We start from the raw sequence: 23,527 nt of genomic DNA, 5'->3' as shown, positions 1-23,527 counted from the left end.
GTCTGGCCCAAGTCTTTAGCATGTTAAGAAATATAAAAATGATGAACTATCCTGAATCCCATATGCACAGTGAGGAGAGTGGAACAACCCAAATTCTATAAAGCATTGTACTTGGCTATCACTGTTACATGAAATGAATATAATGCCATGATGCTTTTTACTTTCAGTTAAGTATCTTCTTATTGTCGATCTTACACAAGATTGTGTTTAGAACTCCAAGATAATCTATCTTGGAACCTATTTCACTTGTGTAATAGTTTGTCTCTACTTGTCCATGTCATTATGAGTTTGGTCTTCATTTTTCATCCACCATAGCTTGTGTCATGCTCTAGATCCGCATCTTGTAACATGGTATGAGAGCCTAGTTGGGTATAGCACCGCTCATACTCTAACTCTCTAGTCTCCCTTCACCTCTGGTGATCCCTAACCAGCTCACATTCATCTCATGTCTCCAGTTTCAACTTCAAATCTGAGTTGGACCTTGTGGCAGCCATAGCCAAGACTCTACCTCCCCACCTTGGAGCTTCTAGATTCCTCTCTATAGGGCATATCTTCAAGTGATTTCTTCTGGACGTATCTTATTCTGCTCAAGATGCTTCATCTTGGCACCTTAGTTGATCACATTACTGCTCCCCAGCTCCAGCATTGTAGAAATCAAAACACGTTCTCTTGTCTACGCCCGTCCTCTATCGTATGCTTAAATCTACGCATACATGCGGCTATTGATCCTAGGGGTATAAGGCAAAGTAAGCCCATAAAGTAGGCTTACTTCTCACAAAAGGACTCCTAGAAATATCTATTGTATGAGCTACACCAACTGAATACTCAGTCGCTTGTCAAACCCTAATCCAGGAAGCCATAGCCAAAACTTTAAAAATTTGATAATTTTCATAGGTTCTTCTCACTGAAGTTATCAACAATGATTTTAATCACTGAGCAATACTGTATGAAGTTCATTAGAGTTCTCTAAGTGCCCGAGAAGCTTAGAAGTCATCTACAAAGTTTGTGAGGGAAAACATATCAAGTAATGACTAGTATCTATTAATGCTCAACTAGTGTCAATTTGACAGTGATTCTCTTATGTCTCTTGACAAATTAAAATGCAATATTTTGCCCATTAATTGAATTTTAGCAACATGGAAAAGATTGAGCAAATAGCTAAATTCAATGGTGAAGGATTTCATGCCTAAAAGGAGAAGACCATGTATCACTTGATGCGAAAGAACTTATGGGACCTGTTTGAAGATGATGCAGATAGCAAGAATGAAGATGATGAAGACAGGTTTGTTGAAGAAAACCAGCTCAAATCCAAAGAATGGAAGAAGATGAATAACAAGGCACTAGGCATCATTTTCTAGGGACTAAGTGATGATGTGCTACATCATACCTTTGGCATTAGAAATGCTAGAACTGCTTGGTAGGAACTTGACAAAATGTTTGGTACCCAAGCAAAGAACTCAAAGGTAAAATTACTCATGCACTTTTATAAACTAGATATTAAAGATAGTGCTTCTATGACCACACACATTAACAAGTTTAAGAGCCTAAAAACCTAGTTTGCAACTCTTGAGAAGAATATTGATAAAGATGAAGCAATAGCCGTACTACTTGCAAGTATAAACAAGGATCCATATGAGAACCTTGTGTCCACTCTAAGTAATGTTCCCAGTCTCACTCAAAGATATTGAGTAGTCACGGCTTGATGGAGAAAGAAAATTTAAAAGCAAAGATGTAAAAGAGACCAGCTCAAGGGAAAATCTCCTATAAACCAAGGGAGCTACTAGATGCAAAGGAAGAGGTCAAGGATTCAACACCGACAACAACAGAACTCGGATGCAATGTCATTATTGTGGTAAGGTTGCCCATATTGCTAGTGAGTGCTTTCACAAAAAAAGAGCACAGCATATGTAGGATGACCACCACCAAGGTCAATTCATGAATGAAGAAGAGGAAAAATTTACTTTTGCTACCATCACCAACTCTGACAGATTGTTCCAAGGAATTTGTTTCCCATAGTGGATGTAAAAACCCTACGAAGATGTAAAGTTTCAAGCCTTAACTTGACTAGGCTATCAAAGAGCTAGTCTTCTGGTCCATGTACACATGCAAGGGGGGCAAGAGCCAGCAAGGATAGAGACTCATCATTTGAGGGGAGGTGTTAAGAAATAGACAAATGATGTATGCTCCAGGAAGAGCTCTCTTGAATCCCATATGCATAGTGAGGAGAGTGGAACAACCCAAATTCTATAAAGCATTGTACTTGACTATCACTTTTATATGAAATGAATACAATGTCAGTTAAGTGTCTTGTTATTGTCGATCTTACACAAGATTGTGTTTATGAGTCCAGGCTAATCTATCTTGGAACCTAATTCACTTGTGTAACAATTTGTCTCTACTTAACCATGTCATTATGAGTTTGGTCTTCATTTTTCATCCACCATATCTTGTATCATGCTCTAGATCCACATCTTGTAACAGAGCATCAACCTTGTCTTTTGGAAACCGAAGTATCAAAGTGTGCCAAAGTAGATCTAACAGAATAACCTAATGGTGTCTAAGATAGCTCCTGGCCATATCTCTGAATCAAGCCATCTGATCTGAAGACATACGTGTGAATATCTCCTATAACTCCTCGTCACTCATCCCTTGACTCATCATGCTCTCCCCCCATGTCACCTACACAGACAACCACAATTCGTGGTAGAGCACATTTTGTCAATGTGCTTGACATGGAAATGTCTCATGTGCGACCACGCCCCATTGTACATTAAAATGGTTAGATTAGTTGTCACATATAAAATCTAGATACGATAGCTTTAAAAACATGTGGTCACCTTTGGATTAAGTTCCCTTGAGAATTCCCACTTCTCAGTAGAGATCTCACCCCCTCGCAAGAGGCTGTGATGAAAGCTCCATGTAACCATTGCATAGACATAAACCGTGACATCTCCTCCATGCCCTTGGGATATCGAATCGATCGATGGCACATACTACGTCAAAATTTCAATTGTGTTTCTTTAACATCCATCCTTTTTTCTACCCCATTTCCAACCACCACATCTCCGGTCAGCCTATCATTGCCCTTCAGTGACAATAGCATATTGTTGTCTAAATCCATTATTGGTAGCCACTATGAAATATGCACTAGTGCCTCAGACACCAACCAATCTTCAGCCATGCTACCTTCTGGCCGAGCTCGTTGTTGCATAAAGCCTTTAAGGGTTTTCATGAAATGCTCCAAGAATTACATCCATCGCATATCAACAGGTTCCGCAATCTCCACTTCATCTACAAGATGCACCAGAAGGTGGGTTTGTATCATGAGCATTTGGTGGGGAAAGGTACTTCTCCAAGAGACAGACCATCTCCATTGCTCCTTGCCTTGCGCATTCAATAAAGGATGTCTTGATCTCTTTCTGTGAGATTCATTGCACTAAATTAGACAACTTGTAAATTGCCCTGTGTATTTCTGGAGTAAGGCATCCTATGATCGCGATCAGTTGTACAAACTACCACAAATGAAGAAGCATTACGAACATTGACTAGACTCCAAATAGCAAAATATGTAGGCTACTTACAATCCATTCGTAGTACAAATGTGACATATCTTATGCCAATCATGGGATTTTACCCTCCTCTTTAGAAAAAGGGGATTTGAGAGAATGCATCATACCCGTTGTAGTATGGATAGACATGATAATTTGCTTCACAATGCGCTCTTCTTTAGTGGACAAAACCCAAGGAGTGCGAGGTAGTCGTAAGCTAAGGATCAGGTGTCGTTTCTTCATAGAAAGCTATGCCGAGATATTGTAGTTAACAAGGACTACATGCCACACACTATAAGAAGTTGAGTAGAGAGTGAATGGGTTCACACCATCCATAGCAAGACTAAGCCGAAGATTCCTTAGCTCTCGTACAAAGCCTAGAAAGGTAGAGTCAATGTGGCTCCATGCACCTAAATCCATTGATATTCCTTGGACTCCATCTACGGATCTGTTCTGTGCATGCCATGTTTTCAAGCTCTCCATGCCCGATGTATGAAACTTGTGACGTATATGGGGGATAAGTGGAAAGTGTCTAAGAGCTTTCTGAGGGATGGTTTGCCCTTGCAAGTCCTATCGATACCTGTGAGTACCACACTTTGGACATGTCTCATATGTTGAGATATTGAGCTCCACTGGTGATATGCCTGGGTGACCGTTGTGCATTTATGTCACCGACTTGTTAGCTATAGATGCGGTTGGTACACCGCCCATGAATAATAGCTAGATGACAGCTATCCTTATCTACTCTAGTTCATGGCTCAGTTAGTATGCCACCTTGGTTAGTTGAGTTTGGTTTTGAGACCCATATATAGGGTTCTTCTATTTCTTTGTATGAGAGTTCTTTTTGGCTTACACAACTAAGAAGAGGAAAACTGTTTTCAGCCTCCACCTTTGTGTATATTCCCCCATTGTGCAAGCAAGAAATCTACAAGTGAGACTCCTTCCTTCTCTCCCACAATCTTGACATCATAGTCTCATACTCTCCTCAAAATAGCACACAATTATTAACACATGCATGGATGCTATTGTAGTCCCTGCCAAACTTTTGTAAAATATATGGCACATCATCATGAGACTTAGGCATGGTATTTTTGAGTTGTAACATATGATACTTTAGCAACCTGAAAAGAAATCATAAAACACCTTAAAAAATCACAATTGTTTTTTATAGTGGTGCCGAGAAGAAATCATCGAAGCGTACGTAATTACCTAAGTTACTTTAAACTAATTACCTTAGGTTTCTTAACTCACTTACCTTAACCTACCTTCCTTAATTTACTCACCTTAATTCACTTAATCACCTAAGTTACCTACCCTAACTTAGATCCCTTCCTTCCCTCCCCTCTATTAACCACTGTTTTCCCCCGTGTTAGCCCCCATTTCTGCCCCTTCTCCCCTCTCCCTCCCCTATTCCCACGCAGTGCGAACCTCCACATGTGCGTGTGTGTACGGGTATGGCTAGCGGACGTTCACGCGTGAGGATGCGCCTTCGACTTGTCCGTGCGATGGTGTGTTGCAGTTAGCCGTTCACATGCATCCATTTTCAGCTGTTAATACGTAGCTTGGGTACTGGCTTTTAATTTTAAAATCTGAAAAATAAATAAAAAATACATAAAAATAAACATAAAATACTAAAAAACTTCAAAAATTTATTAAAATTCATTTAGAATCCAAATAAATTGCAAAAAAATTCTTGAAAATTTTTCAACATTTCTGAAATCATTTGCACTATTTTCTAAAGCAAGAATTCAAGAAAATAAATTGCAAAAAAATCGAAACTTCAAAATTCCTTTAAAAATACATGTAAAATGAGAAAAATTAAATAAATTTTTTTTAAAAAAATTACAAACTCCCTTGCTCCTTTTGCCAATAATTTCTCAATTAAAAATGCTTCCATAAATGGTCAAATTATTATTTGAAGTCAAAATCCTAAATTTTAATATTTCACTTCATGAAAATTTATTTTAAATTTCAAAAATCAGCTGAAAAATCATGGCAAAATTCAAACATATTGTTGACACTTGTTGGATTGCTAAAATTCCATCCTTACACTTCACAACATATTCATATGTCGTATATCTCGTTTTAATCATTTTTTGAAAAAAAGGAAAAGAAAAAAAAACAACAAAACAAAACAATATACAAAATACAAACACATCTAAATTAAATTTTTTAAAAATTAAAAAATTAAAAAACACACACAATAAGGTGTCTTATTTTTTCCAGTCAGTGATTTTTGCTTTTTTTATTGGATTCCTTGCATTTGGGACTACTCAGTGCACCTTCAGTCTTTTGCATACACACCCTACTAGGTTTTTTTGTGCTTTATTTATTTTTTATCATCCCTTAATCATGGTTAATTGTTAAAAGGAAATTTATTTACTCACTTTTTTACACGCGCTCACGCTAGACACAGAATTTTCTAATAACTTAAAATCAACCCGCTATTCACTCTGCACGTGCTACGTGCGCTTCAGAGACACCTTAATTTTTTTTAAAAAAAACCAATCGTAATAAAAAAGCACACGCTGACAAAAAAGCATTCCACATCACCATTAATTTCTAATTAATGAATTTGCATTTAGAGACCCTAGTATGGGAATCGAAGTCCAGGTTTCGTTTAAGCATTGTTTCACCTTAATAAATTGTAATTAAAATTTTCAAAAGAAACCGTCGTTTTCTTATTAAGGTTTATAACCTAATAAAATTTTACCCATTGTTAATAATCTCTTAAAATGAACCCTTCATTAAACCCATTTTCCCTCATTGTATTTTTTTTTCCTTTTTAATAAACATGCTTTGTGGGATGGGCACGTATAGTCCTTTAAGTTGACATTATTAGTCAAAGTTATGGTTAGGTCATGATTAGGTTTTTAAGGTATAATGGTTTGCTTATGTGATACGATTACGGGTGCGGTTTGTAGTTTTTTTTCTTTTTTGCCTGATACGGGGTCTTGGATGCCTGTTTGTTGCATCGTATGAAGTTTTCAGTCGCATATGTGTAGAGGTCATGCCAAATTTTTTCTAGGATGTGGGTTGTTTGGGGTGGTCAATTGGTTAGTTACGTCTGTGTGTGTACTTCTTTTGATCGATTTCTTCCTCCTTCTATCTAGTATGTCCCGTTGATCAGTAGGGATTATTCTTCCCTATTGGCTTTTGAGCCTATAGTGAAAGCAGGAATTGCAACTTTCGTGGCTGCTTCACTTCCATTGATTCCAGACGATCCATCTCTGTGTGATGAGTTTCTTGTATCATACAGTAAAAAATTAGGCTTGGTTCGTGAAACTTCCATGGTATTGACAGCTAGAGGGTTAGGGAAGGCTTTGTCTCTTCCCTACAAAGGAGAACCCTTTGTTACAGCCAGAACATTATTCTCCAATGATGAGATTCTCAAGCTGTTACAGAAGCAGATCAAAGAGATTCTGGATGTCAAGAAAGTGATAAACACTTTAGAAGTGTCTTTCTCCATGATCACTGATCCTCTTTAGAAGTTAGTTTACCAATTCCTCCAAGATAGGTTTATGCCTGCCAAGGCACCATCTCATTATTTGTCCAAGGAACTCTTCACAACTTTGACGATGGTGTTAAAAGGGGTGGCCATTGATTGTACTTACCTGCTTACGAAGATGGACCAACATTTTGTCAAAGTGACCAAAGGGAATGTCACAAATGTCACTTATGCTTCATACTTATATGCTTTCTTGACATACTAAGGCCTTAAGCAGGGTGTGCTACCACCTCCTCCATCTGATCAAGTTCCTCCCCCTCCACCTTTAGAAGAGTCAGAACGTATTGACATAGAGGATCTTGATTCCCCTCCTCCATTGGTCATTTGGCGGAAGATCTTGAAGCATGTGGTAGATAAAAATCCCCCAGTCATTCCTTCAGTCATCACAGTTCCTGCTACTTCTGGAAGTGACCTCCCTACCTACCTTACATGCAACAATTTATTCAGGCCACATAGAGAGGGTTATTTGGATATATCACTCTTCACTGAACAGTTTAGTGTCAAGAGATGCTATTCCATTCCTTTGTAATGACATCCAGAGTTCTATTGAACTTTCAGTGACATCATGTGTTCAACATTTATATGCTTCTTTCTATGAAGAATTAATGCAGTCCAAAGATCAGTTGCATAAGGCAACCTCAGAGTTAGCCTCTGCTAAAGACACTCTTGCTGATCTGTTGAAGCAGATGGAGTAGCAGACCCAAATGATTGAGACCCAGAGAGAAGAAATATCTTCGTTGAAGATTTAGTTAACATAAGCTCAGTCAGAGGTCACTAGAGTCTCAGAAGAGAAAGAGAGAATATCCAAAGAAGCTCAAGAGTTTTAGACTCTTTTCGATATAAAACTGTGAGCTTTACAGACTGCTCATAATATAGTGGATTCACAAGCCTCCCAGATTAGGTTGTTGCAAGACCAACTGGCACAGTCACAGTCCATTCCTCCAAGCCTCAATGTTCCTATGATTTCTTCTATATCTCAGCAGGACTTGGCAGTTCTCCAGAGACAAGCCACATTGTGTCCAGTGTTTCAAGATAAAGTGAAAATATTGCAGTTCAGGATGGATTTATTATGGTCTACATTTGAGCACTTTCAAGAGTATGTTCCTCCGGACCATTCCTTCTTTGTCCACTATCAGTTGCAGAAGTTGGCCTTCTATATAAAGCTTTCAACGATGGATCTTCCTCTTCTAGAGGATGGTTGGAGTGGGGCTTGGTCTTCTGATTTGCTGACAAAAGTTGTCCGCATGGTCTTTGAAGATCTGTGATGATGGATACTATGTTGTTGTCTTACATCTATCTACGAGGTGATTTGTTGATTTCAAATGATGTAGATCTAGCTTGATATGTGGGGGACGTGGTTTTACAAAGTATTTTGTATGTCAACTATTTGGAGTTGAGGATAGATGACATGTTCTAGTGTTATTCTTCTAAAGTGGCTACTTTCTCTCGAACACTTCATGGCATTCAATGATTGATTCTGTGGTCCTGAATCAATGTCAGAATATAGCTTCTACTTATGTGTAGAGCACTAACCAACTGAGGGTGGATCTCCTAGCTTGTCTTTCCAAAAACCATCCATTTGATTCATCCTTCTTTGATGCCTATCATAGACGATCTATTTTAGGTCCCTCTGTTCCTAGCCTATTGTATTGTCAACAAATGGCCCATCGCTATGATACTTATCTTTCCCTTTATCAAACCAACTCAGCAGCTATCTTATCTCTCATTTTTCAACCTCAGGGTTTTCCTCAAATTCCCATCTTTACCTATTGTTCTTTCATTGAAGATCGAGGCTTTCCCCTTCTGCGCCATGTCCTTCTCCATCTATCCATATACCTTCTACTTTTCCTGTTTATCAATTGACACCTTTCCTAACTGATTCACTTAAATTTTCAGCCACTCCTTCTTTAACTTATTTCTCCTTTTATGATTTTTCCTACCCATCTCTTCATCCTCTTTTACTTATTCCACTTACATCTCCTGCCACTTCTATTTCTCAACCCCCTCAGTTGGTTAGTGAGTACGAAGGATTTGATCAGCAAATTTTGAGAAGAAGAGGATGGAGCTCAACTGATTCTCTCACGGGACCACAGATTAACTGGTCATTAATTCCAGGGGACTGGACAACTGGTAGTCAAGCATACCAGAACTACCTCCATTTTGCTCACCAATATTCACAATATCTAGATCCTTTAGTGAGATTGACAACTCATTTTTCTTGGTATCTAGCATATATGCACAGGCATTCCCATAACGATCAAAAGGCAATTCCAAAGCTTTGTATAAATATCAATGTGAACATTGATTCCCAACATTTGGATGCCCTATATTTTCATGCCCTATGTCTACCTAGCAGATACCTTGTTTTGCTAGAAAGGATGTGCTGCCTTCAGTTATTTCAAAATCCTCCTAAGACATTTGTGGATGAGTCCTTCTCCATGGATCGTTTTCGAAATCATCAAGTCTTCAAAAGGGGATCACCTTCATTGATGCCTTTGCAATGTATTTTGAATGATTCTTAATGATATATATCTCTTTTTGGAGGTGTCATTCAGATGGTTGTATTTAGTGTTTGTATTGTGGGTTAATTTGTATGTGATGAGTTCATGCTGGTTGAATAATTTTTTCGAGAGCTCTTTTCAAACTGTTGATGGTGGATGGAAAGCCTATGGTGGAAAGCTGAAGAAGAATCTCTTATATCCTTTACAAATTTGTTATGACTTTCAAATGTTTATCAAATGTGTTAATGAATAATGAATTTTTCCTTTAGAAGTATTTCTAGAGATACAAGTGATAAGTTGGTGTCGTGGTGGAGTGATATGTTGAGAGTGGAAAAAGACTGGATTTTTGATTGATTTTTGTTGTTTTTGAGGTATGAATGGTTGATTTTTTATGGATTTAGATTGATGTATGGTTGTTAATGGAAGTGTTTGAGAGTGTGTTGGATGATGTTGATTATGTTTTGGGATTTTATGATGATTCTTAGTGAAAATATGAAGCTCTATGATGTTTTGATAGGTTCTGTTGAGGTTCTGATTGGTTTTGTATAGTTTCTGTTTTGTTTTGATTTTTTTCTATATGAAGCATGGATTGATGATTGATGAAGGCTGAAATAATTTGAAGGTTTATTGAATAGTTTTCGATAGTTTGGAATGGTTTTAGTATGAATTATGAGGATTTGATGTTTTCTGATGACCTTCTGTAACCCTCTGTAAACCTTCTGGAGAGCCTTTGTCTCTGCTATGTCTCTACTCTATCTTTGTTCTATATCTTCTTTGGTCATGTACTGTACTGTTCTGTAGATCTTCTGTAAATGTTCTGTAGAAAGTATGTGTAACTTTGGGAAAGTTTTCTAACATTTGAAAAGGATGAATCTAAGTTCAAAAGAGCTAAAACAAGTGGAAGAAGCAGTTGCAGAAGACTGAAGAGAAGACTGGAGTGACAGTGACAATAGTGAGCTGTGAAGAGACACTGTAGTGGCTCTGGTGCCTCTTCACATCAGACATACCTCTTGGGAGGTGCATCCACGACCTAAGAAGGATTATTGAGAGTCGTTATTAGAGCATTGTAGTGAGGAGATGATATACTATTGATAGAGAGAGAGAGAGAGAGAGAGAGAGAGAGAGTCGGAGATAGTCAATTTCTATCAAAGTAGTGCAACTATGTATGAGAGATTGAGAGAGAAAATTATGAAGACATTGAAGATGAATACTATGTGATTGATTTCCATTCAAAAATGACGTATTCTTTTATATTCTTTGTTCTATTGATGGATTCTATGAAGGTGTTGAAGATTATGGTTGATTCTATCAAATCCGTGGGAGATATCTACTATGATGCTGCGTGAAGATTTGTTGTTTTCTTTGTTTTGGTCATCAAAAGAATGAAATAAAAGCTTGTTGATGTTACAAGATAGATTTTCTTGCAGTAGAATCCCTTTTTCCTTGGTGTTCCTCTTGGGGCTCCACCCAACATCAAAGGAGAGGTAGAGAATAGTTATGTGTTATTACCAAAAAAAAAAGGAGAACCTTCAATTCTCCCACTTCCCTCCACTTTCCCTTGACATATTCATTTAGGGTTCTGAAGGGCAGGACATGCTAAGGAATTAGCAAACCTGTCTCCTTGAATATCACCTCATTGTACCAAAACTTCTCACCAATTGGTTCTCAAGTGTAGGATGGGAACCTAAGGAATCTTGGTTCTCTAGCATAGTTCCAGCGGTGGTGGTGGCCGAGCGAGGGAGGAGCGAGGGAGGCCGTTGGTGGTTTCGCAGGCGACGCTGGCCGAGGAGGGAGGAGCGAGGGCCACCGTTGGTGGAGACGCAGATGCTACTGAGGAGGAGGGAGGAGCAGCAGGCGGCGCGGCATGTGGAGGGGCCGCCCAGGAGGCGACAGGAGGAGCACCAGGCGACGCCAAGGAGGCCAGGAGGCTACGTAGGCAAGGAAGAGGATATGGAAGGAGAAGAAGAAGGAGAAGAAGAAGAGTGGAAGGAGAAGAAGAAGGAGGGGGGGAAGAACAAGCAGGATAGGAAGGAAGAAGGGGAGGAGGAAAGGGAGGGAAGAGGAGGAGGAGGAAGGAGAACTGAATCGGCAGGTATGTGGGTTTTTTTTTTGTTTTTTTTCTCTCTTTCTTTCTTTTTCTTGTTTTTCTTTTTCCTTTCTGTTTCTGTAAAAATGTGGATTTTCCTTTGTGATTTAAGTGTATGTGTGTTTTTTTTTTCTCTATTCTTCTTTTTTTTGTTTTTTTTTTGTTAGACTTTTTGTTAATTGTTTTTTTTTAAAAATTGTGTGTATAGTTTATTTATATTTATTTTCTCTTTTTATATCAAATAATGAAAAAAAAGAAAAATAAAAGAAATAAGAAATGAACACATCCCCGGCCCGTGCGCATGCGCGGGTAGGGGTTTAAAAAATTTGCAATGACGGGGTCAAACGGACAGAGACAGGGACGTGCAAGCCACGGATGCCACGTGGCATCCCGAGGCACATAAAACCAAAAGCAGGCGCGTTCACGCGCGAGGTGAGAAACACAGTTAATGGGAAAAATAAAGAAAAATTAATAACATCCAAACTGTTTGTTGGATCAAAAATCCGTTAAAAGGAAAAATGGGCCAGGAGATGAGGAAAAAATGTTGGAAACAAGCAACACGGGTTCTAGGGCAAAATCAGGGTGTTCACATGGAAAAAACACAAAAAAACAAACTCGAAAACACATATGGGCATTAATATCGGAAAATCCGCGCATCGAAACGAAGTGCGAAAAGAAGGAAAAGTGTATACAACAATGTGTCCGACAACCCTATCATGAGAAAACACAGTTCCGATCGAGATATGATGCGTTCACATGGGAAAAATCCCAAAAATGGGCCTGAAAATGGACTCAAAAATTAATACGAGAAAAAGCGTGCGTTGGAATAGCAGGAAATAAAAAGGAAAAAGTCTAGAAGAAAGGAATTCATAGGATTGGTATATTCAAACTCAGTTTGGGGGAAATTAGGAGGGGTTCACGTGGAAAAAACACAAAAAATGCAATAAAAAACACTCGGAAAAATTAATAACTAAAAATCGGGCAGTCACAAGAGGGGGGAGGAAAAAGGAAAAAGTGGGGGAAAGGCAGGCAGGACATGGCTATCAAATCAAATTGGAATTTCGGTGAAAATAGGGCAGGTACACATGGAAAAATGTGAAAAATAGGCACGAAAAAGACTTGAAAACCCGCAAAAATAAAGAACCGATGAACCGTGCATCGAAATGATACAGAATAAAAAGGAAAAATGTCAGGGGGGAATGGGTAGGATAGGCTTGACTCATCAGATCAGGATTCCGAAGTAATAAAGATACGTTCACATGGAAAAATGTCCAATTTACAGGAATTTCTTCAAAAGTAATAACTTGAGAATCGTCTGTCGAAATAGGGGTTGGTAAAAAGGAAAAATAAGAAGTTCAAAGGGAGGAACAGGGCGGTAAGGTTGGATTGAGCTTTTGGTGAACGTAAGATCCGTTAGGATGAAAGAAGCGCAAAACCAAGAATAAGGGCAACCGGTCAAGGAACAACCCTGAGGACAAGGTAAAATAGAACGTAAGGGTGGGGAAGGGACCCCTCAGGGTAAAATGAAATCACAATGTAGATGCATGATTAGAACAGGGTGTATGCATAGGGGTATGCAACATGGACGCGCAGGGACGCGTCCCCACACTTAAGACCTTAATAGGAAGGGTAAACCAAATATCAAAGACTTGGTACCTCACATCAGACCAGCCACAAACATCCCCACACTTAAAACATGACCAGTATGGAGAAACAGAAGGTGTAGGGTTAGAAAAACTTGGCCCATATTGCCGAGAAGGAATGTTGACTATCGAGGTTGCGTCTGGTGTTGTCATCGGCTGCAAGAGGTAACAAGGTGTCTTCACAGCACACGTCCCACATCCTTTGTGGCAGGGATCATGTGTCAAGATTGTGGGAGAGAAGGAAGGAGTCTCACTTGTAGCTTTCTTGCTTGCACAATGGGGGAATACACACAAGGGTGGAGGTTGAAAACAGTTTTCCTCTTCTTAGTTGTGTAAGCCAAAAGAACTCTAGTACAAGGAAATAGAAGAACCCTATATATGGGTCTCAAACCAAACTCAACTAACTAAGATGGCATACTAACTGAGCCACGAACTAGAGTAGATAAGGATAGCTATCATGTAGCTATTATTCATGGGCGGTGTACCAACCGCGTCTGCAACTGACAAGTCGGTGACATAAATACACAACGGTCACCCTGGCATATCACGAGTGGAGCTCGATATCTCAACATCATGTGGCAGCACCCAGGGAGGTAGCTAGTTGAAGGAATCACAGGAAATTTATCGATAACGAGGGATATTGCACTCAACTCACGATCACTCAAATGGATTGAAAGAGCAGTCACTCATCCCATTACTAATATCACTCGAGGAAATCAAAATGAAAACCCATAGCTCACACCCGATTTAGGAATCAACAAGGGAATGATGTAGAGAGAGTATGCCAGGGTGCACAATTGATGGTGCAACAGTGCGTCCACCAACCTGTCTGGCATAGGTGCAAGGAGAAAGGCCAAGGAGCCTTGTAGTGTAGTGTATAGAACAGAGTGATGTGTCTTGTGCTGATGGCAGAAACCTAGCCCGTGGGTGCATAGGGAAATGGGAATGTACCTGACTCCAAAAGTCATAACGTCCCTCAATCCTCACCTCTTGATAATTGATTGAACAAACTCCAGTCACACTCAGCCCACCCTCTGTCTCACGCTCTGTTGATAGATACAGAGGGCAGCCCTTTCCTAAAACCCATTGATATAACCCTCATGGTCACTTGTGTAGAGGTTATATGCCTTGTGCGCATTTGATGGTGCGACTGTGCATCCCACCCTGTGCCGGCATATAGTGCAAGAAGGAAGGCCACGGAGCCTTATAGTGCAATGTACATGAACAAATCGTACTTTGTGCATAGAGAGGCCCATCCTGTGTATGCAACACTTTGTTTACACATCTCACCTCTCATTTGATTTGAAGGGAAAGACTGGTCACTCACCCCACCCTCTGTCTCACGCTCTGTTGAAAGATACAGAGGGCAGCCCATACTCACATCCCCATCCTATTAGGATGAAAGCTCACATCACTCAAGGGGTTGGTGATGAAGATCATGTTGACTATTGGTGTCATCAGGAAGAGGAGGCATCCAACAAATCTCGTAATTCAATGATTATAAGAAGAATCGTTTGTTAAGAAGGGCAGACGGATTGATATTGCCAAGACAGCGCACCAAGGGAGGTGGCTTCAAATTACTTGCTAACGAGGTTCTACTGGTGAGTTAGCTATCCTGAACTACGGGGTGTTACCACCTTTTCCACAGTCAGCTTCTTGCCCAAGGGTGTTTTCACTTTTTCTTGGAACGAGGCATGTTATGATAGGGAATTTCTTCCTTTTCTCCCATAACAGTTTTGTTTGTTTCGTTTGTTTTTGTTTTCCTTCTTTTCTTTTCTTTTGTTTTCTTTTTCCTTTTTTTTCTTTTGTTTTTGCTTTTGTTTTTGCTTTTGTTTTTGCTTTTGTTTTTTCATTAAGAAAGATAATGGTAGAAATACCATATATTAGGACCAACCTCGCCACCGTTGTTGGATCAGATAAGAAGATAACAATGTCGGATTGAGATGTTTCTACGAGGGGATAGCAAAATGAGACCGCCTCATGAGGAGAATCATAATGGCTATCAGAAGCACGACGAGAAGGACAGTGCGATGCCCAAAAGGGAAGGGGTAGGTCGACTGTGATTGTCAAGATCCCTAGGGAGGGAAGTACTTCTTCAAGCGATAGCCATTGATCAGGAAAGGATCATTGGAGGCATCAACGGTCTGTACCTGAACAGAATCATTAGGATTGACAGCCAGTACCTTGTAGGGACCCATCCACCATTGTTGAAGCTTGCCAGGAAACTTGCCAAATCTCGAATCATAGGCTAGAACAAGATCACCTTCTTTGAACTCCTTGTGCTTGATGAAACTGTCATGATAGGCCTTGCGTCGTGCTTGAGTGGTTTCCATGCACTATAGGGCCATCCGCCATATCTCATCCAAGTATTCCAAGTGCAGGAGACGACGTTGCAGTGACTCACTATCTCCCAAGCGTTCTTTAACTGCCACTCGCAAAGAGGGAAATTCCAGCTCAATAGGGAAGACAGCTTCTGTACCATATACTAGCTGGAAAGGGGTCTGTCTTGCAGCTGCCTTATGAGAGGTTCTGTACGCCTAGAGGGCCTCTGTAAGTTGATTGTCCCAGTCGCAACGATATGCGGCAATCGTTCTTGTCAGAATTGAGCAGAGGATGCGATTGGTGACCTCAACTTGGTTGTTGGATCTGGGGTAATAGGGAGTGGACTTACAATGGCGGATCTTATACAGTTCTGTCAGCTCCTCCATGATTTTGTTAAGGAAATGAGTACCTCTGTCACTTACCAGCTCGAGGGGACTGCCAAAAAGGGTGATGATATTCTCGTACATGAACAGGGCTACACTGTTACCATCGTCCCGCTTCAGGGCTTTAGCTTCACACCACTTTGTGACATAATCCGTACATACTAGGATGTATCTACTATGCTTCTGTTTGGTGGATGGATCAATGGGACCCACAAAATCAATCCCCCACTTCTCAAACGGTCTTAGGGGAAGAATGGGTTGCAGTGGCATGGCACTTGTTTTGGTGGGTTTTCCCATTCGCTGACAAGCATCACATCTCTTGCAGTAATCATATGCATCCTTGTGGAGGCTAGGCCACCAGTATCCTGCTCTAACAGAGCCTTCCTGGCTTTCGCTTCTCCTGCAAAGTGTCTACCACATGGTTTGTCATGGCATGCTTTCAATACTATGCCAATTTCATCCCCTGCAACACATCTTCGCAGCACTTCATCTTTGCCTCTCTTATATAGGGCACTACCTAACAAAGTATACGGAGCTAATTCTATCAGAAGCTTCTTCTTCTCACGGCTTGAGATGACAAGAGGATATTGTTGAGTTTTCAAGAGGTTGGCTATGTCTGCATACCAAGGAGTAACTCTTTCCACTAGAAACAAGGAAGCATCAGGAAGGTCTGGATCATCCTGTTCCTCTTCTTCTATTTGAGGGATCCATGATAGATGATCAGCTAGGACATGGGAACGGCCAGGCTTAGTTACCACTTCGAAGTCAAACTCCAGGAATAGGAGCAACCATCTCATCAGTCATCCTTTAACATCTGCTTTGTTCATCAGGAAGGACAAGGCCTCATGATCCACATAGAACTTGAAATGCATTGACAATAGATAGTGTCAAAACTTCTCCAGTGCAAACACCATTGGCAAGCACTCAAGCTCTATCACTGTATAGTTCCATTCCCTATCATTGACCTTTTGGCTTGCATAATATATCGATTAATTTAATTTAGAGGGGCCCTTTTGACATAGGACAGCATCTACCCCTTCAAATGATGCATCGATGTGCACATGGAACTCCTTCGTCCAATCATGAGGCTGCAAAATAGGTGCTTGGATAAGGAACTATTTTAGGGTATTTAAGGCTTCTTCACAGTCATCCGTCCAAAGGAAATCAGCTTCTTTCCTTAGGAGCTTGTGCAGAGGGGCCGCCTTGGTTGCAAAATGCACAATAAATCTCCTGTAGTAGCCCACATGGCCAAGAAATCCTCTTAATTGCTTGAGTTTTGTTGGTGCTGTTAAAGCGGCAATCTTCTCAATCTTTGCCAGGTCTCTTGCAATCCCTTGTGCAGAGACAATATGACCCAACAGAACTCATGAGGAGACGCCAAAGACACATTTGTCGGGGTTGAGAGAGATCCCATACTCTCGGCATCTATCAAAACATTGCTGTAGGTGTCCCTAGTGCTCTCGGATCAAGCTATAGACACAAAAGTCATCAAGATACACCTCTATGAAATCATGCAGATGATTCTGGAAGGCAACCATCATTACTTGTTGGAACTCATTGGAAGGTGGCAGGAGCATTACACAGCCCAAGTGGCATCACTCTATAGGCATAGGTTCCCCATTCTGTGGTGAAGATTGTTTTGGATTGGTCGTCTTCTGCGATTTGGACTTGGTTATTTCCACTGAATCCATCCAAGAGGGAATAAAGCTCATGGCCTGCCACTATGTCTAACAGCTGGTTTGTAAAAGGGATAGGGAAATGATCCTTCTTCATCTTCGAATTGAGCTTCCAAAAGTCGATAAATATTCCAAGTTTCCCGTTCTTCTTGGGTACTACCACAATGGGTGAAACCCATTCATTGTTAGCCACGGGATAGATGAACTCTGCTTCAAGAAGTTTCAATAATTCAGCCTTCACCAGAGTAGAGTAATTAGGATTCATCTGCCTTTGTCTTTGCCTTACAGGTTTGGCATCGGGCTCTAGGTCAATGTGATGTTGGCATACTATGGGATCAATCCCCTTCAGGTCTTTATAGGACCAAGCAAACACATCTAAGTTCTCCTTTAATAGGTCTCACAAGACCACTAGTTCTTCTTCTGGAAGATTGAGACCCACTTTCAAGTGACGTTCAGTACCGTCAACATCCAAGAACGTTACTTGTCTTTCACCTTCCACCTCACGGATAAATGTCCCACGGATTGCTTCTAGATAGGTCTGACTCTTTCAAGAGAGTAGTATCCTTGTTTGATGTCCCACTAGAACCACTGTCCTCCTTCTGAACAGATGACTCATTCATCTGTTGAGGTTGTTGGAAGGGTATCAGAGCTTTGTTTGCTTTTGTGTAAGTGGTGATTGCTTTTGGACTTAGGGATTCATCTTTAGAAGATGCATCCAGGAATGTCACATAGCATGGACCTGCTAGAGGCTATGGCTTTGAGGGCTTTGGCTTCTGTTGACAAGGGGCATCATTATCATCTTTTCTCTGGACTGAACAGTCAGGGCGACAGGAGCCACTGGTGAACTTAATTTTTATGTCTTTAATCCATTGCTTATATAGATTTTGCATACTTTGTGGTCCATTGATCAACCCAAACAACACCATAGTCATTCCATCCAGTACCCTGAGATATTCGGCCTCTGAGGTCTGTATAGAGACATCAACAAGATCATTCTGTATCAGAGTAAATTCTTCATCTACACTTGCATAACCTGCTTCGTTTTCTTCCTCATCATTTTCATCATCTTCCTCTGAAGGCATTGTCTCTGCTTCTGTAGAGGCTCTGTAAGAGAATAATAGATCTTCTGCCTCTGCATGCGCTTCTGCTTCTGTCACAGCTTCTGGCTCTGGCTCTGGCTCTGGCTCTGGCTCTGTATCTGTTACTGTCTCTGTGACTATCTCTGTATCTGCTCTGTCTCTGTTTTGTAGCCGCTCTGTATCTGCTTTGCCTCTATATCTGCTTCTATTTCACTATCAGAGGTGATTTCAGAAGTTAATTCTAGTTGAGGGAGGAGGTATTCACCCATGGACAAGGATTTTAATTCCCTTGGTAGTTGGCTTACAGTGCCCACTGTTAGGGACTATGCCTCTGTTTTCTTAGGAAGGATCTACTTAACAGCCTCTTCATCTCCTGATGTACCATCTATTACCTCGTTAGAGGAGTTAGTTATGACGTCAATGGATGTGGATCCATTTCCTTTTTGCGATCCATACAGCTTTACCACCGCCTTGTTGGGTCCTCTGCCTAGAGTTAGGGTTCCTTTGAACCAGTCTGTCCTGGCTCTTGCTTCAAAAACCCAAGGTCTTCCCAACAGCAGAGGGTATGAGGTCCCATAAGAATTTGGTTTGACCACCAAATATGTCAGCCAATAGTCTCTTCCTGCAAGGGTTGTTTTTACGTATGGGAGGATGCCTAACAGTTTGACTCTGCTTTGGTCTGCCAATCTGATAAGCCACTGTGTAGGTTGAATTCCTTACAATCCTAAGTCCTTCATTGTGGCATCCGTCATTATGTTTACTGATGAGCCTCCATCAATCAATGCATCTGAAATAAAGCATCCTCCTATCCATACACTAATCTCTGGGGTTTCAGGATTTAGAAAGGCATTAGCCACATCTACTTCCTTTATAGGCTCTGGGGCCTTATTGGTCTTGGTTGTTGTTGAAGAAGCGATCCTTAGTGCACGTCTTCTTGTCAAGATGCTTTTGAATTTCTTTCAGCAGATAGCTGGGAGACAGCATCAACAATTATCAAAATGTTAGGTTTGGTTTAAAAGTGTCTAGGTCTTTGACCAAGTCATAATCTTTGATAGGATTTAGAGGCTTCTCCAACCTGCTGGGGAAGGGGGCTACACCCATTTTCATCTTTCCTTTTTCTTCTAGTAATTGTAGCATCGACACTTCTTCTGTTTCCAAAAGTGCTTCTGTATCATCCATCTCCTGGGCCTCTAGTCCTGTCTCTGGGACTGTCTCTGTAACTCTCTATGGTACTACAGTGCTCTGTACTATACTGTTCTATTCTGTACTGCTCTATCTCTCTGTAGGTAAGTGGAACTTCACAGTCTTGGCAGGAGAATTATTTTCATTCTAAACCATTGGTTCCTTCTTCTTGGTGCGCATAACAGTGGCAACTTCCAACTCTACCAGATTGGAGGCAGGCTCTTGTACCTTCTGTTGGCTATCACTGGCATTGGCCTTTACAGGGCTTGGACTAGGACAATCCTTTGCACTGTGGCCTTCTCCTTTGCATCGGCTACATAAGGGCTTGTAATCCACAGATCGTCTAGGGTTTGGACAATTCGGGGAGATATGTTCCTTTTCTCCACACCTATAACATTCCACCTCTGATCTTTGACCACCGCCAGACTGTCGTCCTCTGTAACTTTGAGAGGGAAATCTCCTTGGACCAAAATTAGGACCGAATTCCCTAGGCTTTGGTCCAATATCTTGTGTTGTCATTTTGGATTCCAGCAAGTTGAATCTTGCATTTTCATCCTTATGTCTTCGTTCATGCATCTCTTTCAGAGAGCAAATATCCTCTGTATGGTTCTTCCACAAATAGTAGGAACAGAAGGCTCCAGGAATGGTTGGTTTTCGGGTACATTCAGTGGCTAAATGTCCCACTTGATGACACTTTCCGCACCATGTATTAGAGCGCATCACATCTCTTCCAGCTTCCGCAGGAGTGGATACATTGGCGGTGTTCACCTTCAGCGTCTGTAGCTGCTCTGTAATCACATCCAGAAGCTCTTTCTTGATACTTGCAACTAAGTTGGATAAGTAGTCCTTTAGATTTTCTCCTCCTGAAGTGCTTGTAGTAGAGTTTTGGGAAGCGTCTCTAATTACTGCATAAACTGGTTGGATAGATCCAGAAGGTCCTCTGTTCTGACTCTAATTCAGAGCTCCTGTTGAGACTTGGGGTTGTTGATTCCAGTTGATAGGATTCCACTATTATTGATTCGCCATTGGAGGAACTGTTTGAGGCCACTGTTGTTGTGGTTGAGCCATCATTTGAGGCACTATTGTCTGCGGTGACCACACTGGATTAGGTGCATTATACTGCGGCATTGTTTGCATCTGGGGATAGGGATAGGGAATTGTCCCTGGGACTGCATTTGGTGGGTATACCATTCCAGGCATGGGAGGAGGTAAGACTCCTCTTCCTGGAGTCATTGACAACCTTGCTTCAACTTCGTCATACAGTCTTGCACCTTCCACTGCAGCTTGCAGATTGACTGGTCTTCTCAATTCTACAAACTTGCAAACTTCTGGTTGTAGGCCCCTGAGAAATACTCCTTTTTGGATTCCTTTATCCAAATGATGGTTAGTCCATCTCTTCAGATGGATTCCATTTGCGAGACATAAACTTCTACTCTTTCTCCAGAGGACTGACTTAGGTTCATGAACTCCTCTCGCATCTGCTCTTCAAAACCTTCATGCCTGAATTTAGTGAGGAAGGCCAACATCAGGCCCATGTGCCAAAAGTTCCTGGTGCTTGTCTTTCATACCACTAAAATGCCGCGCCCTTGAAAGTGGCAGAAAATATTGCTAACCAACGCTCAGGGGTTCTGGCATTGTTAGCCACACATGCTACCATAAATTCTGCTACATGAAGATCAGGGTCTTCATTGTACTCTCCCTTAAAAATTGGCAATGGGACTACATTTGCTGGCCTATCATCAATATTTCCAGGATGAATCTGACTAGGAAGGGAACCTTGAGTTGCCATGGGGACTTCTGTAAAGAGTGCTTTTAAGGTGTCAAAGGAAACTTCTGCTGCGAGCTCGTTCTCAGCCTTGATTTTTTCCTTCTCTCTTCTCACGTACCTTTGGACTCATTCTAATGCTTGCCTCTTTATTGCATCATTCATCAGGGGGTTGGCTTCAACCGGTTGGTCTGGACTCAATAGGATAGTATCAGAGGGGGCTTCAATCTCTGATGGATTCTCTGGCCAACATCTCTTCTACTTCCTTCTTTTCAACATCTCTGAATTTGGCTTTCAAACCACTACAGAAGGGAAGATATTCTGTTTTGAAAGTATCATAACTCATTCTTCTTAAGAACGTTGTTGTGTCATTATAATAATGCCAGTTTCTGAGGGTTTCAATAGTGTATATTGTGAAAAACACTCTTTCTACCTACTTCCACTGGGTTGCTAATTGGACAAACAGAAGATTGTCAGTGCACCAAGCATCCCAAGTATCTTGCTATTGAGCATCCATGAACAAATTCCAACTCTTTTCCTTCTTGTCTTTGTGAACTTCCACAGACCAAGACTCCTGAAGCTTCTTCATAATCTCCCACTTGATGATGTTTGAAAACTTCTCAATGAATGCCAAATCTTCCATATATGGTCATTCTCTCTGTTTCTACTCTTCAGTTTGTTCCCAAACAGTTTGCCACCAAGATGCAAGTTTCTACTGCTTCAACGGGAAGAGGAAACAGTCCACCACATAGAGCATGCATCATGATGGTGATATGTTTCTGCCATTGTGGGATGAACTTCTTGTGGAAAGTGGCTTTGATAATGAGAAATCCCAACCCTTTAGTGGAAGAATAAATTTTACAAACATCCATTGAATTCTTCTCTTCTTGCCAATGCCATTTCCTTCATTTTCAGCCTCTTCTGGTGCTTGTTGATGGCAAGTTTCCTTGGCTGCGCACCAAAAACATGGAGCCCCAAGAGGAAAACCAAGGAAAAGGGAATTCTCTTGCAAGAAAATATATCATGTAACATCAACAAGCTTTTATTTCATTCTTTTGATAATCAAAACAAAGAAAACAGCAATTCTTCATGCAACATCATAGTAGATATCTCCCACGGATTTGATAGAATCAACCATAATCTTCAACATCTTCATATAATCCATCAATAGAAAAAAGAACACAAAGTAATACACCATATTTGAGTGAAAATCAATTACATATTATTCATCTTGAATGTCTTCATAGTTCTCTCTTTCCATCTCTCACATACAGTTACAATGTTTTGATAGAATTGACTATCTCTGACTCTCTCTCTCTCTCTCTCCATCAATAGTACATCATCTCCTCACTAAAATAATACCATAATAACCCTCAATAATCCTTATTAGGTCGTGGATGAACCTCCCAAGAGATATGTCTGATATGAAGAGTCACCAGAGCCACTACAGTGTCTTTTCACAGCTCACTACTGTCACTGTCACCTAGTCTTCTCTTCAGTCTTCAGCAGTTGTTTCTTCCACTTGTTTTAGCTCTTTTGAACTTAGATTCATCCTTTCCAAAGGTTAGAAAACTTTCCCAAAGTCACACATACATTCTACAGAACTCTTACAGAAGGTCTACAGTACAGTTACAGTACAGCACCAGAGCAGAGACAGAGCAGAGACAGAGTAGAGACAGAGGCTCTATAGAAGGTCATCAGAACCTCATAACTCATACTCAAACCATTCCAAACTATCAAAAAATATTCAATAAACTTTCAAAAGATCTCAATACTCATCAATTATCAACCCATGCTTCATACAGAAGACAATCAGAACAAAACAGAAGCTACA

This window comes from Lygodium microphyllum, chromosome 3 (genome assembly GCF_053477565.2).
Source record: "Lygodium microphyllum isolate KBCC chromosome 3, Lygodium_microphyllum_v1.1.10, whole genome shotgun sequence".
In the NCBI taxonomy this organism is placed as follows: Eukaryota; Viridiplantae; Streptophyta; class Polypodiopsida; order Schizaeales; family Lygodiaceae; genus Lygodium; species Lygodium microphyllum.
This window is presented reverse-complemented; position numbering follows the sequence as displayed.